The sequence below is a fragment of the Anolis sagrei genome, chromosome 7, assembly GCF_037176765.1.
Source record: "Anolis sagrei isolate rAnoSag1 chromosome 7, rAnoSag1.mat, whole genome shotgun sequence".
In the NCBI taxonomy this organism is placed as follows: domain Eukaryota; kingdom Metazoa; phylum Chordata; class Lepidosauria; order Squamata; family Dactyloidae; genus Anolis; species Anolis sagrei.
Genome location: NC_090027.1, coordinates 39110435 through 39127886, shown reverse-complemented (window position 1 = coordinate 39127886; position 17452 = coordinate 39110435). Strand labels below are relative to the sequence as shown.

The 17452-nt window shown below is 44.5% G+C and overlaps 1 protein-coding gene across 3 annotated transcripts in view; it reads right to left on the bottom strand.

The window, feature by feature from the left end:
- Nucleotides 1–17452, bottom strand: part of USP2 (ubiquitin specific peptidase 2) — an 86601-nt gene that overhangs the window by 63649 nt on the left and 5500 nt on the right. For 2 of the 3 annotated variants that reach the window (XM_060787267.2, XM_060787269.2), the window contains exon 2: nt 12833–12921. The gene's annotated coding sequence lies outside the window, so the exon portion shown is untranslated. Of the gene's footprint in view, nt 1–6003; nt 6132–12832; nt 12922–17452 lie in introns of those variants that run through there. The other variant, XM_060787268.2, reaches the window with a different exon arrangement.

The following is a 17452-nucleotide window of genomic DNA, read 5'->3' as shown; positions in this document are numbered from 1 at the left end:
TGTCATATGATCAGTGTAGACTTACATAATGCGGTTTAATGACAATTAAATGCAGTTTTATGACACGGAGAGTAGACTAGTCTACACAGACTATGGGTGCCCTAGGTGATGCAATGGGTTAAACCGCTGAGCTGCTGAACTTGCTGACTGAAAGGTTGCGGGTTCAAATTCAGGGAGTGGCATGAGCTCCTGCTGTTAGCCCCAGCTTCTGCCAACATAGCAGTTCAAAAACATGCAAATGTGAGTAGATTAATAGGTACCGGTTCTGCAGGAAAGTTAACGGCATACCATGCAGTCATGTGGCAACATGACCTTGGAGGTGTCTATGGACAATGCCGGCTCTTCGGCTCAGAAATGGAGATGAGCACCACCCCACAGACCCAGACAACTAGACTTAATGTTGAGGGAAAACCTTTACCTTAATATTAATATTACTACTACTAATAATGATAATAAGGTTTCACGTTGAAACCAAGCATAAATGTCCATGGGGCAGGGGGGAGATCATGCACAAATGAATGCAAAAGATATGGTCAGGCTTTTCCAAGAATTTACCAATTTACCTTGCCTCTTAAAGGTAAGCACACACACTATATTTAATTGCCGTATTGGGGGAACAGTAGGAAATAAATTGAACACATGGGGAAACAGATCTGGTCACCCAGAAGTCCTAAATCCGCCCTGCAGCACATTTCAGCGCAGATGACCCGGACCTAGGGAAGTAATGCTACCCATGCTCTATTCCGCATTGTTAGATCACACCTGGAATATTGTGTCCAATTCTGGGCACCACAATTCAAGAGAGATATTGACAAGCTGAAATGTGTCCAGAGGAGGGTGACTCAAATGATCAAGGGTCTGGAGAACAAGCCCTATGAGGAGCGGCTTAAAGAGCTGGGCATGTTTAGCCTGAAGAAGAGAAGGCTGAGAGGAGATATGATAGACATGTATAAAGATGTGAGACAAAGCCACATGGAAGAGGAGGGAGCAAGCTTGTTTTCTGCTTCCCTGGAGACTAGGACGCAATGGAACAATGGCTTCAAACTACAAGAGAGGAGATTCCATCTGAACATGAGGAAGAACTTTTTGATTGTCAGAGCTGTTCAGCAGTGGAACTCTCTGCCCTGGAGTGTGGTGGAGGCACCTTATTGGGAAGCTTTTAAACAGAGGCTGGATGGCCATCTGTCAGGGGTGCTTTGAATGCAATATTCCTGCTTCTTGGCAGAATGGGGTTGGACTGGATGGCCCATGAGGTCTCTTCCAACTCTGTGATTCTATGATTCAGCCAAACTAGCAGTTTGAAAACATGCAAATATGAGTAGATCAATAGATACCGCTTCTGCGGGAAGGCTTGCCCAAGGTCACTCAGTGGGTTGCCTTGACTGAGTGTAATTTAAACCCTAGCAAATCATATATTTTTTACTTTTTATACTATGTACATTTTATAACTATAGCCCCTGGTTGCACAGTGGGTTAAACCACTGAGCTGCTAAACTTGCTGACCGAAATGTTGGCAGTTCAAATCTGGGGAATGGGGTGAGCTCCTGCTGTTAGCCCTGGATTCTGCCAACCTAGCAATATTATTATATTTATTTATTGATTTAAAACTTTTATATCCTGATCTTCTCAACCTCCTTAGAGGGATTCAGACCGGCTTACAGCAAGAATCCAATGCTGGGGGGGGGGGGGGGGGGGACGACTTGATTTTGTCATTTAGGAGTTATAGTTGCTGGGATTTAGAGTTCGCCTACAATCAAAGAGAATTCCGAACTCCACCAACAATGGAGTTGGACCAAAATTGGCACACAGACCTCACATGATCAAGAGAAAATACTTTCATGATCAAGAGAAAAAGGGTTTGGTGGGCATTGACCTTGAGTTTGGGAGTTGTGGTTCACCTATATTCAAAGGGTGCTATGGACTCAAAAAATGATGGATCTGGATCAAACTTGGTACAAATACTCAATATGCCAAAATGTGAACACTGGTGGAGTTTGGGAAAAATTGACCTTGACATTTGAGAGTTGTAGTTGGTGGGATTTATAGTTCACCTACAATCAAAGAGCATTCTGAACGTCACCAAGGAGAGAATTGGGCCAAACTTCCCACACAGAACCCTCATGACTAACAGAAAATACTGTTAGTCATATAATAACGAGTTAAAATACATATTGATTAAAATTACAAATAAGCCAAATCGCCAAGGTAAAATCATGTCCAACTCAGTCCGTATGTGTGGTCGATAACTTTGTTCTGTAGCCGGTTCCAACCATTACTCTGGGAATGCTTCCTTCCATAGCTAGGATTTCACCAGCCTCCTGAAGGACAGGAAGGAGGGGGCAGATCTGATCTCAATTGGGAGAGAGTTCCCTAGCCGAGGGGCCGCCACAGAAAAGGCCCTGTCTCTTGTTCCCGCCAGATGCGATTGTGAAAGTGGTGGGACCAAGAGCAGGGCCCAACCAGAAGATCTTAATTGTCTTGATGACGGGAAGGTAACGGGGCTCCATGCAGTTGTGCCAGCCACATGACCTTGGAGGTGTCTATGGACAACGCCGGCTCTTCGGCTTAGAAATGGAGATGAGCACCAACCCCCAGAGTCGGACATGACTGGACTTAATGTCAGGGGAAAACCTTTTACCTTACCTACACTGACTGTCTGGATTTGGCAGGAACGATCCCAACTAACTCTTTGCCATCCCCTTTCTCATGGCTGCAAAAAGCTTTTGATAGAACGGGGCCAGATGTCCCTTGCTATGAATGCACCAGTGCGCTGTGCTGCATGCAAACTGTAAATTCAGCTACTATAGTACGACTCCTTCTTCCCCTGTGGGACTTGACCCTTTTAAAGAGTTAGAGGAACCTTTAAGTAAGCAGCCCTTTCTCCGCTGCTCTGCTCAGCCGACACCAAACCAAGCATTTGCAGTCACTCCATCAATAATTCAGACCTACAAGTTGACTCCAGGTTGATGCAAATGAGAAAAGGCGCTTGGTTGCTGTGGCCAGAAATGAGGCCAAGGAACGTTCTTGGAGTGTGAGAGAGTTACAGCTCCCAGTATCCTCCAACGGATGTGCCCTCTGGATTCTGGGAGTTGTCATCACACCAACACGTAAGATTTCACATCCTCTCCAATATTTCACAGATTGAAAACAAACAGACCTTTGTGTGGCCAACCAATACCAAAACATGGCCAAAATGGTTTATAAGGCTATAGGATAAGCTGCAGCGGTTTGCTGTCGCCTGAACCAACTGGGAAGGATAACATTTTCCCCATCTACTTCTCCTCTTTAGTGTTTCTCAATCTTCCTAATGCCGAGACCCCTGAATACAGTTCCTCATGTTGTGGTGACCCCCAACCATAACATTATTTTAGTTGCTACTTCAAATTCTCTGGAGTAGAATTCCTCAAGAAAACCTAGAACAGTGGTTCTCAACTTTCCTAATGCCGAGATCCCTTAATACAGTTCCTCATATTGGGGTGACCCCCAACCATAACATTATTTTATGGTTGGGGGTCAAACCAAATAAATAACATTATTTTCATTGCTACTTCACAATTTTTTTTGCTACTGTTATGAATTGTAATGTAATCTGATATGCAGGATGAATTTTCATTGACTGGACCCAATATGCCCAAATTTGAATACTGGTGGGGTTTGGGGGGATTGATTGTGTCATTTGGGAGTTGTAGTTGCTGGGATTTAGAGTTCGCCTACAATCAAAGAGCACCCTGAACTCCACCAACGATGGAAATGGACCAAAATTGGCACACAGACCTCCCACGATCAACAGAAAATACTGGAAGGTGTTGGTGGGCATTGACCTTGAGTTTGGGAGTTGGAGTTCACCTATATCCAAAGGGCACTATGGACTCAAAAATGATGGATCTGGATCAAACTTGATCCAATATGGACACTGGTGGAGTTTGGGGAAAATAGACCTTGACATTTGGGAGTTGTAGTTGCTGGGAGTTATAGTTCACCTACAATCAAAGAGCATTCTGAACCCCACCAACGAGAGAATTGGGCCAAATTTCCCACACAGAACCCTCATGACCAACAGAAAATACTTTGTTTTCTGGTGGTCTTCAGCGACTCCTCTGACACCCCTCATGACCCCCCCAAGGTGTCCCGACCCCTAGGTTGAGAAACACTGATATAAGACAAGCTGCAGCAGTTTGCTGTGGCCTGAACCTACTGGGAAGGGTACAATTTTCACCACCAACTTCTCCTCTTCCCTCTAATGAGTTAAATTCAGAGCAAACTACTTGTGCATTCTGAGCTCAGTTTGTAGCCACTGGAGTCAGTTAAGGACAAAAGGGGAAAGTGGGAGGAGAGAGACGCAGAGAGGTTTTAAAAGCAGTGGAATTATTAGCATCTTCCCTTTCAATTAAGGATCATTGGAACCTCGGCATAAAGCAATTTTTGAGAATCAAAGACTTACGTGAACCCAAAAGAAGAGTATCAGTTAAAAAATACAGGAGGCCTCAACAGATCCAGCATTCATCCAAGAGTTTAAAGAAAATGGACTTTTGGGGCGGTAACTCTCGGTCAAGTGAGTAGCCATGCTGCCTGGGATTTGGGGAGTTCTAGTCCAAAAGGATGCAGAAGATTCCCAAGCACTCCCAGCCAAGTTACTTGGGATTTGGGGAGTTCTAGTCCAAAAGGATGCAGAAGTTGTCCCAAGCACTCCCAGCCAAGTTACTTGGGGTTTGGGGAGTTCTAGTCCAAAAGGATGCAGAAGTTGTCCCAAGCACTCCCAGCCAAGTTACTTGGGGTTTGGGGAGTTCTAGTCCAAAAGGATGCAGAAGTTGTCCCAAGCACTCCCAGCCAAGTTACTTGGGATTTGGGGAGTTCTAGTCCAAAAGGATGCAGAAGTTGTCCCAAGCACTCCCAGCCAAGTTACTTGGGGTTTGGGGAGTTCTAGTCCAAAAGGATGCAGAAGTTGTCCCAAGCACTCCCAGCCAAGTTACTTGGGGTTTGGGGAGTTCTAGTCCAAAAGGATGCAGAAGCTGTGCCAAGTACTCCCATCAAAGTTACTTGGGATTTGGGGAGTTCTAGTCCAAAATGATGCAGAATCTGTCCCAAACACTCCCATCAAAGTTACTTGGGATTTGGGGAATTCAAAAGGATGCAGAAGCTGTCCCAAGCACTCCCATCAAAGTTACTTGGGATTTGGGGTGTTCTAGTTCAAAAGGATGCAGAAGCTATCCCAAGCACTCCTAGCCAATGTGGGGTTTGGGGGGTTCTAGTCCAAAAGGATGCAGAAACTGTCCCAGGCACTCCCAGCCAAGTTACTTGGGATTTGGGGAGTTCTAGTTCAAAAGGATGCAGAAGCTGTCCCAACCAAGTTACCTGGGATTTAGTGAGTTCTAGTCCAAAAGGATGCAGAAACTGTCCCAAACACTCCCAACCAAGTTACTTGGGATTTAGGGAGTTCTAGTTCAAAAGGATGCAGAAACTGTCCCAAGCACTCCCAGCCAAGTTACTTGGGATTTGGGGAGTTCTAGTTCAAAAGGATGCAGAAGCTGTCCCAACCAAGTTACTTGGGATTTAGTGAGTTCTAGTCCAAAAAGATGCAGAGGCTGTCCCAAGCACTCCCAACCAAGTTACTTGGGATTTAGTGAGTTCTAGTCCAAAAAGATGCAGAGGCTGTCCCAAGCACTCCCAGCCAAGTTACTTGGGATTTGGGGAGTTCTAGTCCAAAAGGATGCAGAAGATTCCCAAGCACTCCCAGCCAAGTTACTTGGGATTTGGGGAGTTCTAGTCCAAAAGGATGCAGAAGTTGTCCCAAGCACTCCCAGCCAAGTTACTTGGGGTTTGGGGAGTTCTAGTCCAAAAGGATGCAGAAGCTGTCCCAAGCACTCCCAGCCAAGTTACTTGGGATTTGGGGAGTTCTAGTCCAAAAAAAAGGGCAGAAACTTTCCCAAGTTCAAAGTCCACTATGCATAATCTCAACCTAGTGTAAAATGGAGAAGGAGGGGAAACATTCCAAGACAAACCTACCTTAGCCTGGCTCAGTTTCCCGGTGACGAAGCTGCTTCACCAAACAGAAGCACTTTGGAAAAAGAGTCTCCAGTTGGCTCAGGGGTGTGCAGTGTCCAGAAATGCCCACCGATATCAAAGGCTGGCTGCTCTCAAAGGGCATGTATTTATGTTTTTTGCTATGGGGTTCCACCACAGCAGGCCGTCCAATCTGCCTTCCTCTCCTTTTAGCTTCAGGTCGGCTTACATGGCCAGGAGACAGAAAGAGTCTCCGGTTGCTGGGGGAACGGCCCTTTTCCAGAGTCCGTTCAGGATGGCCGGCCGAGGCTCTGGGCCTGGCTGGCTGCCCTGGCTGTGCTCCAGCTGGCCTCCGGCATGCGCCGAAGGAACAAAGAGGTGCAGGCATAAGTATGCCGCTGGCATGAGTGTGCCACACTGGTTTGCAAACATCCAGAAGTCTCTGGATGAGGGTAGTCGTGTACGCTCATGTTATTGGACCATTTGTCTTGGATTATGCTATGGCTTGAGCCTTAGATTATGACTCTGGAAATCAGGGTTCGAATCTCCATTCAGCTATGGAAACCTTGACCAAGTCACACTCTCTATTGAAAAGAAACGGCTTCTAATGAAATCTTTCCAAGGAGAAAATTAGATAGGGTCGCCCACTTACAAAGTGGACTTGAAGGCACAAAATGACAACAAGCCATTGTAGTGGGTAGGGCTCTTGGATGTATGGAGACCAGGGTTGGAATATTCATTACTTTGCCATGGAAACTCTAAGCAAGTCACAATTTCTCAACCGTAAAGGAATGTCTTGCAAATTCTCTGGAAAAGAATTCCTCAAGAAAACTCTAGGACATTGTTTCTCAACCTTCCTAATGCCGCGACCCCTTAATACAGTTCCTCATGTTGTGGTGACCCCCAACCATACAATTATTTTCGTTGCTACACAACTGCAATTTTGCTACTGTTATTAATTATGATGTAAATATCTGATATGCAGGATTGATTTTCATTAACTAGACCAAAATTGACACAAATACCCAATACACTCAAATTTGAGTACTGTTGGGGTGGGGTATTGATTGAATCATTTGGGAGTTGTAGTTGCTGGGATTTATAGTTCGCCTACAATCAAATAGCAGGCTGAACTCCACCAATGATGGAACTGAACCTAACTTGGCACACAGAACTCCCATGACCAACAGAAAATACTGGAAGAGTTTGGTGGGCATTGACCTTGAGCTTTGGAGTTGTAGTTCACCTACCTCCAGAGAGCACTGTGGACTCAAAAAATGATGAATCTGGACCAAACTTGGCACGAATCCTCAATATGCCCAAATGTAAACACTGGCGGGGTTTGGGGAAAAATAGACCTTGACATTTGGGAGTTGTAGTAGCTGAGATTTATAGTTCATCCACAATCAAAGAGCGTTCTGAACCCCACCAGTGATAGAATTGGGCCAAATTTCCCACACAGAACCCACATGACCAACAGAAAATACTGTGTTTTAGTGATGCCGCTGACACCCCCCCCCTTGTATCCCCCCAGTGGTCCCGACTCCCAGGTTGAGAAATGCTGCCCTAGAACACGGTTACTATAAGTTGGAGTAAAGCTGCAGGTGCATTAGAAAAAAGTAGTACAACCACATTATAAGACATTGTTTTAAGAGAAGATATTGTTTGTCCTGCCTTTCTTCCACTGAGTTAAAGATAATGCATATGGCTCTCCTCTCCCCTATAGCTATGAATAACCATAATTCTGTCCAACACATTCCTAGGCCAACCTTTGCTGCACAATGTGTGGTGTTTTCTCTTGTCAAAGAACATCCTAGCACTAATGATTTCTGTGGTTTCAGTGTCCAAGGACTGTGCTAACCAAGGCAGAGACCTTCAATGTACAACTGAAATGATACCATGCTACTTTTGTCATGAGGCTAAACCTGTGGATGCTCTGCCAAAAGGCTTTGGCCTCCATGTCAGTGGGGCAATGAATCCACTCCGGATCTGAATTTATACTTTACAGGAGCTATCCAAGGTTCTGAAGCCAACCTTCTCAATAGACCCAGCCCTTTGGACAACTCCTTTAAAGTCTGGGCTAAAACCTGGGGTGGGTGCAATACCTCAGTGTCATGGGGTCCATCAACACTGTAAAACCGATGAAGTTTAGCTCTACTTTAACTTCCATGGCTTAGTGCTGTGGAATCATGGGAGTTGTCTCTGTACAAGATCATCAACCTTCTCTACCAAAGAGCACTGGTGCCTCACCAACTAGAGATCCCAGTATTCGTTAGTACTGAAGCATGGCAATTGAAGTGGTGTCAAACTGCATTCATTCTACAGTGTAGATGTATCTATGGAAGCTATCAGACAACAGTGGCTCCTACAGATGTTTTCTACAACACCCAAAAAACTAATAGAAGGAGAAGAAAGGAACATAAGTTCTTGAGGGTTTTTTGGGGCTATATGGCCATGTTCTAGAGGCATTTCTCCTGACGTTTCGCCTGCATCTATGGCAAGCATCCTCAGAGGTGAGGTGAGGATGCTTGCCATAGATGCAGGCAAAACGTCAGGAGAAATGCCTCTAGAACATGGCCATATAGCCCGAAAAAATCCTCAAGAACTTAGTGATTCCAGCCATGAAAGCCTTCGACAATACATTGAACATCTCTATAGAAAGGAACATATTTCTACAGCAGAATCAGAACTTTTGACTTTTGGAGACCTTTCAGATCAGAGAGTACTGGGAGTCAGAGTTGGAAAAAAACTTTTTCTGAGATCCCCAAACGAATAAGCCACCAGATTGGATCCATACGTTCTCCAGAAAGTCCCAAACACTGCAGTGTCACCAAAACACGTACATGCAGCACAAAATGACCAGCTATGACAACCTTTCTGACATCTAGAATGCCAATTTCTTGGCTCTCCAATGAGTACAAAGAATATGACCTAAACCACCATGATCCTCCTCCATTCTATAGGAAAGCTCTGCCTCAAAGGCAGAGACGGAGCTTATTCAGGTACCTGTTTCATCCCAGGGAAACACCTCTTCCATGCTGGTTCTAGGAGGTGGCTGCTTCTGAGCTGGAACAAGCTCCGGCCGACTGATGGCGGGAGGACAGGTTTTGCCGGGAGAATTGGGCAGGATATAATTAAGCAGGATGGAATTTGGCACGAGCAGCACAGGTGACACCTCAAGAGCCAAATGCCGCTGTGTCATTGGCTAAGTAATCCCAGCAATATGTTCCTTTTTGATGCTGGGATTCCAGAAGTGTGCGAGGATTTGTGTTTGTGGGGTGGGGCACATGCATGGCAACACTTTTTTGACAGCAGTGCCCCAAAATGGGTAGAATAAGCAAAGTGGGGTATAAATCCATCCCTGATTCCAAAGGCAACTCAAACATATGGCATATAAATGGGACATGCACAGAGGGAAGAGGGTATTGATTTAATGCAGTTTGAGACCAATTTAACTGCTATGGCTCAATGCTATGGATTAATGGGAGTTGTAGTTTGACAAGGTCTTTAGTCATCCCTGCCAGGCAAGGAAACACAACAAAAGCACTCCTGAAAAATGCCCAACCAGTATCTGTATGTGTGTGTGTATATGTGTGTGTATGTGTTTGTGTGTGTGTGTGTGTATATATGTATATGTATATGTATATGTATGTATAAATGCTCTGTGCATAATGAGTACCTTAAAAACAAAAGAACCAATGAACGAAATCACACCAAATTTGGCAACAAAACCTCTTGCAACACAAGGAGTGACCATCACTAAATATATATATATATATATGATTTTGTCATTTGGGAGTTGTAGTTGCTGGGATTTATAGTTCACCTACAATCAAAGAGCATTCTGAACTCCACCAACAATGGAATTAAACCAAACTTGGTACACAGAACTTCCATGACCAACGGAAAATACTGAAAGGGTTTGGTGGGCATTGACCTTGAGTTTTGGAGTTGTAGTTCACCTAAATCCAGAGAGCACTGTGGACTCAAACAATGATGGATCTGGACCTAACTTGGCACGAATGCTCCATATGCTCAAATATATTAAACACAGATGGAGTTGGGGGAAAATAGACCTTGACATTTGGGAGTTGTAGTTAGTGGGATTTATAGTTCACCTGCAATCAAAGAGCATTTTGAACCCCAGCAATGATACAATTGGGCCAGACTTCCCACATAGAACCCCCATGACCAACAGAAAATACTGTTGTCTTTAGTAACCCTTCTGACACCCCCTCATGACCCCCCCCCAGGGGTACTGACCCCCAGGTTGAGAAACACTTTAATAGAGGATAACATTGGAATCACTAGACTGGGCCACAGCAACGCGTGGCAGGGCATGGCTAGTGTGTGTGTGTATGTGTGTGTGTATGTATGTATGTATGTATGTATGTATGTATGTATGTATTCTCCAAGAGGGATGTATCTCCACTGAAAATTGAATGCAGTTTAATAATAATAATAATAATAATAATAATAATAATAATCTTTATTTATATCCTGCCACCATCTCCCCAAAGGGGACTCGGGGCAGCTAACATGAGGCCAAGCCCAAAGATAAAACACAGCAAAATGAAATACAAAGCAACAATTACATCACAAAAGAATGCATAAATTAACAAAATAAGAGAAATAGTGCAAAATAACATAATAAAAATAGAAATTCAGTTTGACACCAATTCCACTGCTATGGCTCTGTACTATGGAATCCTGGGAGTTGTAGTTTCACAAGGTCTTTTGCCTTCCCTGTCAGGCAAGGAGAGACAACAAAAGCACTCCTGAAAAATGCCCACACAGTGTCGGTATGTGTGTGCGCGCGCGTGTGTATATGTGTATATGTGTGTGTATATGTATGTGTGTGTGTGTGGGTATACACACACACACACACACACACACACACATTCTCCAAGAGGGATGCATCTTCACTGAAAAATGAATGCAGTTTGACACCACTTCCACTGCCATGACTCAGTGCTATGGAATCCTGGAAGTTGTAGTTTCCCAAGGTCTTTTGCCTTCCCTGTCAGGCAAGGAAACATAACAAAAGCACTCCTGAAAAATGCCCACCCTGTCTCTCTTTCTCTCTCTGTGTGTGTGTTTATGTGTATATATATATGTATGTGTGTGTGTGTATTCTCCAAGAGGGATGCATCGTCACTGAAAAATGAATGCAGTTTGACACCACTTCCACTGCCATGACTCAGTGATATGGAATCCTGAGAGTTGTAGTTTCCCAAGGTCTTTTGTCTTCTTTCCCCAAGAATGCTGGTACTTGCCCAAACTACAACTCCCAGGAAGAATATTACAACCCACTATCTGGGCTGCCACAACATACAAGGCAGTATCCTTCAGTTTTAAGCATAGCTTGGGGGACGTTGGCTTTGATGGACTACAGCTCCCAACAAAATATCAACTGAGGGATTCTGGGTGCTGCCATCCAAGGAAATCCTTGGTTCATAGCCCCCAAGAATGACGTTTTCCAAACTATGTTTTCCTATACTCCTATGATGTTGACGGGATCTCTCATAGCAACAACAAAACAACAAATAATGCACCGCAATGATACAACACCTGGTAGGGATGTGGCTACAAGAGCGGGACAAAGCGAGGGCGTTGCCCACCCTCATCAAAATTCAGATCCTCCCATGAAATTCCCCTTCACACCCAAATTTGTAGCATTGCAGTGACTTAAAATGTGAAACGAGTGTTTTGAAATGGGAATTTAGGCACTCAAAGAACAAAGTGACCCAGGGAATTCGAACACAAGGAAATACAAGCGTTCCAGAAGTTTTCAGCATCTCACTCTCAGAAATGTTTGAAATTTGGAAAATCTGGAGGGCTGAATATGTATTTTAGGGGAAAATGTTTGCATTTTACCCTTCCATATACCTCAACACTGATTTCCAGGATTTGTCCCTCAGTGTGTGTGTCCTCTGTTGACTGATGGAAACGACGTGAATTTTGTAATGATTTCTTAAGCAAGGGATAGTCAGAAGTGGTTTAGGGTGGCAACCTGTGCTTGATGGAGCTTGGGTGTCCTCCTAGATTCATCGCTAATGCTTGACCTCTCATCAGCCTTCGATACCATCGACCACGGTATCCTTCTGGAACGCCTCGCGGGAATCGGCCTCGGAGGTACTGCCGTGTTCTTCCTCGAGGGTCATTCCCAGAAGGTGTTGTTAGGGGACTCCTGCTCGACTCCACGGCCATTGTACTGTGGGGTCCTGCAGGGTTCAGTACTGTCCCCTATGTTATTCAACATATACATGAAGCCGTTGAGAGAGATCATCCGGAGTTTTGGGGTGCGGTGTCATCTGTATGCAGATGATGTCCAACTCTGTCACTCCTTCCCACCTGCTACTAAGGAGGCTGTTCAAGTCCTGAACTGGTGCTTGGCTGCTGTAATGGACTGGGTGAGGGCGAACAAATTGAAACTAAATCCAGACAAGACAAAGGTCCTCCTGGTCAATCGAAAGGCCAAACAGGGCATAGGGTTACAGCCTGTGCTTGATGAGTTTATACTCCCCCTGAAGGCACAGGTTCTCAGCTTGGGGGTGATCCTGGACTCATTGCTGAGCCTGGAACCCCAGGTCTTGGCGGTGGTCAGGGGAGTTTGTGCACAATTAAAACTTGTACGCCAGCTGTGCCCGTTCCTTGAGAAGTCTAACTTGGCCACAGTGGTCCACGTTCTGGTTACATCCCGTATAGACTAATGCAATGCTCTCTATGTGGGGACTGCCCAGACCCCCAGGTTGAGAAACACTGCTTTAGGATGTTTACCCACCAAAAAAGGTCTGAAATGTCCCCCTCTAAATGCCCATCACTTGCTTACCGTCTGTGACTGCCACCTCGACGAGAGAGCTTCGTTCCCGGGGGTGTTAGGAGCAACGTGGCATCATACCATTCTGGCTGTTCCTGGGGCTGCGGGAGGAAAGAGAGAAGCGGGTGGCCGAGTGGCACAAAGACATAGCATAATAAACCATGGCAAAAGAGAGAACAGACCAAGGAGCCAAAAGCCCAGAAGGTGATTCCCTGCCACTTCCTTGGTGTGGCTTCCCACTCGCCGCCTTTCTTTCAGAGTTCCAGCAAGCAACGCCTGCTTGCATTTTTGCAACACCTCGCCTCGCAGCTTCAAAGGCCTTTCCGCAGGCATTGGGTTCAGTGCATGCCACCCAGGTGGAGCAACCCTTGCTCCCATTACACAGCTGGGAACATTGAGGCATGTTGTTAGTTTGTGGAAAGGAGGAGGAGGAGGAAAGGACAAGAACTGCGGAACCAACCTATATCTTTAGAATGGAGCCCAACTGTCATGAAGAAGACCACAGCAAGAGGCAATGAGAAGTGTAGATTAGTGGTATGCTTGAGTTAGAAAGAAAGAAAAATATGCAGAACAGAGTATGGGGAACATTTTGATTGAGGGGACACTTGGAGTTATAGTCCTCGAAAGCAATGTTTCCATGTTCTACCAGGGTGCATCTACTCTGTGGAATGAAAGCAGTTTGATAACAGTTTAACGACTATGCCTCAGGAAGAAGAATATTTATTTATTTACTTATTATTTATTTACAGCTTTTATATTCTGCCCTTCTCACCCCGCAGGGGATTCAGGGCGGATTACAGTGTACACTAGGCTTGGGCGGTTTCGTTCGTTAATTTCGTAATTCGTTATTAATTCGTATTTAAATTAGCTTACAATCCAATATTGAGCCATGCAGGAATAGTGTGAGGAGTAATTAAGATTCAAAACAATTTTTTCAATTTATTTCATAATTATTTCGAACTTATTTCGTAATTATTTCGTAATTATTTCGTAATTATTTTCGCATGTCTGGTGCAAGTTTTATAGTTGTTGTTTGTTTTATCACACCAACAGTCAACAACAGAGGGAGAGGGAAGCTTCAGAAGTTCCTCCTGGAGGTTTTGAGGTTTTTTAGCATATTGCGCAATCTCGTCCGCCATTAACGAATCGATTCGTAATTTTACGAAATTTCGTAAATTTTGAAATTTTTTAAAGGAAAATTTCGGAATTATTAAAAAAAACGAAACGCAAGGGCCCCCTAAAAACAAAACGAGTTTAGAACCAAATTTTTCCGTGGTTACCCAAGCCTAGTGTACACATATATGGCAAACATTCAATACCAATTTAACATACAACATATACAGACATACATAGAGGCTATTTAACTTTTTCTGGCCGCCAGGGGAGCTGTCGCTTTCATTGTCCATCTGCGACGCTGATGAAGCACTTCCGCATTCCCCGCATGCTTCCCTGCTGGAATGCTTTGCTGGAGTCTTTTTTATGGCCTCATAAATTAGTTAATTTAGCCTCCCCACACTTTAAGGTGGTACCTAATTTTCCTACTTGACAAATGCAACTGTCTTTCGGGTTGGAAAGGTCGACAACAAGCTACACAATTGGTTGGAAACCCACTCCAACCCGGGCTGGCTTTGAACTCATGACCTTTTGGTCAGAGTGATCTTAATGCAGCTGACACTCAGCCAGCTGCATTACAATTCCGGTGCTTTTAGTAGCAGATAAGAACCTCTTAGTAGCAGATAGGAAGGATGGGATGGGAAACACAGAGAAAAAGAGTTTATGCAACTGTTCTGGAAACTGTAGCGCAGCTGTGGCGCAGCTGGCTGGGAGTCAGCTGCATTAACATCACTACTGACCAAAAGGTCATGAGTTCGAAGCCAGCCCGGGTCAGAGTGAGCTTCTGACCAATTTGTGTAGCTTGCTGTCGACCTTTGCAGCCCGAAAAACAGTTGCATCTGTCAAGTAGGACATCTAGGTACCGCTTATGCAGGGAGGCTAATTTATGACGCTATAAAAATCTCCAGCAAGCATGCAAAGAATGGGGAAGTACTTCATCAGTGTCACAAATGGGCAGTGAAGTGACAGCTCCCCTGGTGGCCAGAATACCCTCATGAAAAAGCTGGAATGTTAAATAGCCTCTGTGTGTCTGTCTATATATGTTGTGTGTCTATGGCATTGAATGTTTGCCATGTATATGTACATTGGAATCCGCCCTGAGTCCCCTGCGAGGTGAGAAGGTTAGGATATAAATACTGTTAATAAATAAATAAATAAATAAAATATGCCCCAGAGGTAAAAGGAAATGTACCAGAAAGGAAACAAAGGCCCCTTCTACATTGCACTATATCCTAGGATCTGATCCCAGGTTGTCTGCTTCAAACTGGATTATATGAATCCCCACTGCCAGATAATCTGGGATAAGAAGATAATTTGGAATCAGATTCTGGGATATAGGGGCCGTGTAGAAGGGGGCCAAAGAAGTTGTCATTGTGATCGAAAAGTTCCCAGTTTTGTTCTTGTTATTTTGGAGAGATCTCCTGAATAAAATCAGAAAGAACATCTTGACATCTGGAATCTTTTCAATCAATCTGGTGCGCTCCGGCACCATGGGATGCAGAGCCAATCTTGAGAAATGTTATTTATTTATCGAGTCAGGAGCAAACCAAACAGTTGTATTGCATTTTTAACAAACAAACAAACAAACAAACAAACAAACAAACAAACAAACAAACAAACCACAAAGTTTGCAAGCTTGGTAGTTGATTAAATGTCCTTTGACCAGTATCTGGCCCCTTGGAGTGCCTCTGGTGTTACTATAAGAAGGTCCTCCATTGTGCATTTAGCAGGGCTCAGGTTGCATTGCAGCAGATGATCTGTAGTTTGCTCTTCTCCACACTCGCATGTTGTGGATTCCACTCTGTAGCCCCATTTCTTAAGGTTGGCTCTGCATCTCGTGGTATCAGAGCTCAGTCTGTTCAGCGCCTTCCAAGTCGCCCAGTCTTCTGCGTGCCCAGGGGGGAGTCTCTCATTTGGTATCAGCCATTGGTTGAGGTTCAGGGTTTGAGCCTGCCACTTTTGGACTCTCGCTTGCTGAGGTGTTCCAGCAACAAATGGGGCTACAAAGTGGAGTCTGAGTATGAAGAAGAGCAAACCACTGACCACTTACTACAATGCGGCCTGAGCCCTGCAACGTGCACAATGGAGGACCTTCTCACAGCAACACCAAATGCACTCCAAATGGCTAGCTTCTGGTCAAAGGACATTTAGCATCATGCCAAATTTGTAACTTTGTTTGTGTTTTTAAATACATTACAACTGTGCCCTCAATTCATTTCTGACATAATAAATAAACAAACATCAATCTGGATGAGTCCAAGGATGCATCTACACCAGTGGTTCTCAACCTTCCTAATGCCTTGACCCCTTAATACAGTCCCTCATGTTGTGGTGACCCCCAAGCATAACATCGTTTTTGTTGCTACTTCATAATAGTCATTTTACTACTGTTATAAATCATAATGTAAATATCAGATATGCAAGATGTATTTTCATTCACTGGACCAAACTGGGCATAAATACCCAATACACCCACATGTAAATGCTAGCGGGGTTGGGGGAGGATTGATTTTGTAATTTGGGAGTTGTAACTGCTGGGATTTATAGTTCACCTATAATCAAAGAGCATTCTGAACTGTACCAGCAATGGATTTGAACCTAATTTGCCATACAGAACTTCTATGACCAACGGAAAACACTGGAAGGGTTTGGTGAGTATTGACCTTGAGTTTGGGAGTTGTAGTTCACCTATATCCAGAGAGCACTGTGGACTCAGGCAATGGTGGATCTGGACCAAACTTGGCAGAAATACTCAATATGCACAAATGTGAACACTGGTGGAGCCTGGGGAAAATAGACCTTTACTTTTGGGAGTTGTAGTTGCTGGGATTTATTGTTCATTACAATCAAAGAACATTCTGAACTCCACCAATGATAGAATTGGCTCAAACTTCTCACATGGAATCCCCATGACCATCAGAAAATACTGTGTTTTCTGATGGTCTTTGGCGACCCCTCTGATACCGGTTCGCAATCCCCTCAGGGGTCCCGACCCCCAGGTTGAGAAACACTGATCTACACTGTAGAATTAATGCAGTTTGGTATCACTTTAATTGCCATGACTCCATGTTATGGCATCCTGGGATTTGTAGTTTGGTGACGCATCTTCACCCTTGGGTAGCGAAGGCTCAAACCTTGTGAAACGACAGCTCCCAGGATTCCATAGCATTGAGCCATGGCAATTCAAGTGATGTCAAAGTGCATTAATTCTACCCGTGGCGGTAGTTTCTCTTTCCTAAGTCCAAGCATCCTTTCATTGCATCATGGCAAATCTTTCTCCCTTTGCATCAGCCAATAAACTGACTCACCTTTCCTACCTGGGACAAGCCTTTACACAATGTGGGGGGGGGGGGGGAGACGTCAAAGGCCTGCTTTCCAACACTCTTTGCCCCTGTTTTAAGAGTTTGACTTTTCTGAGAGCCCCAGTGGCTCTGTTCAGACAAGCTCTGGAGGCGACATTCCCCTCTGCTTGAGAAACCCAGAGAGCAAACGTTGCAAATATAGGGAATGGTGTTCCCC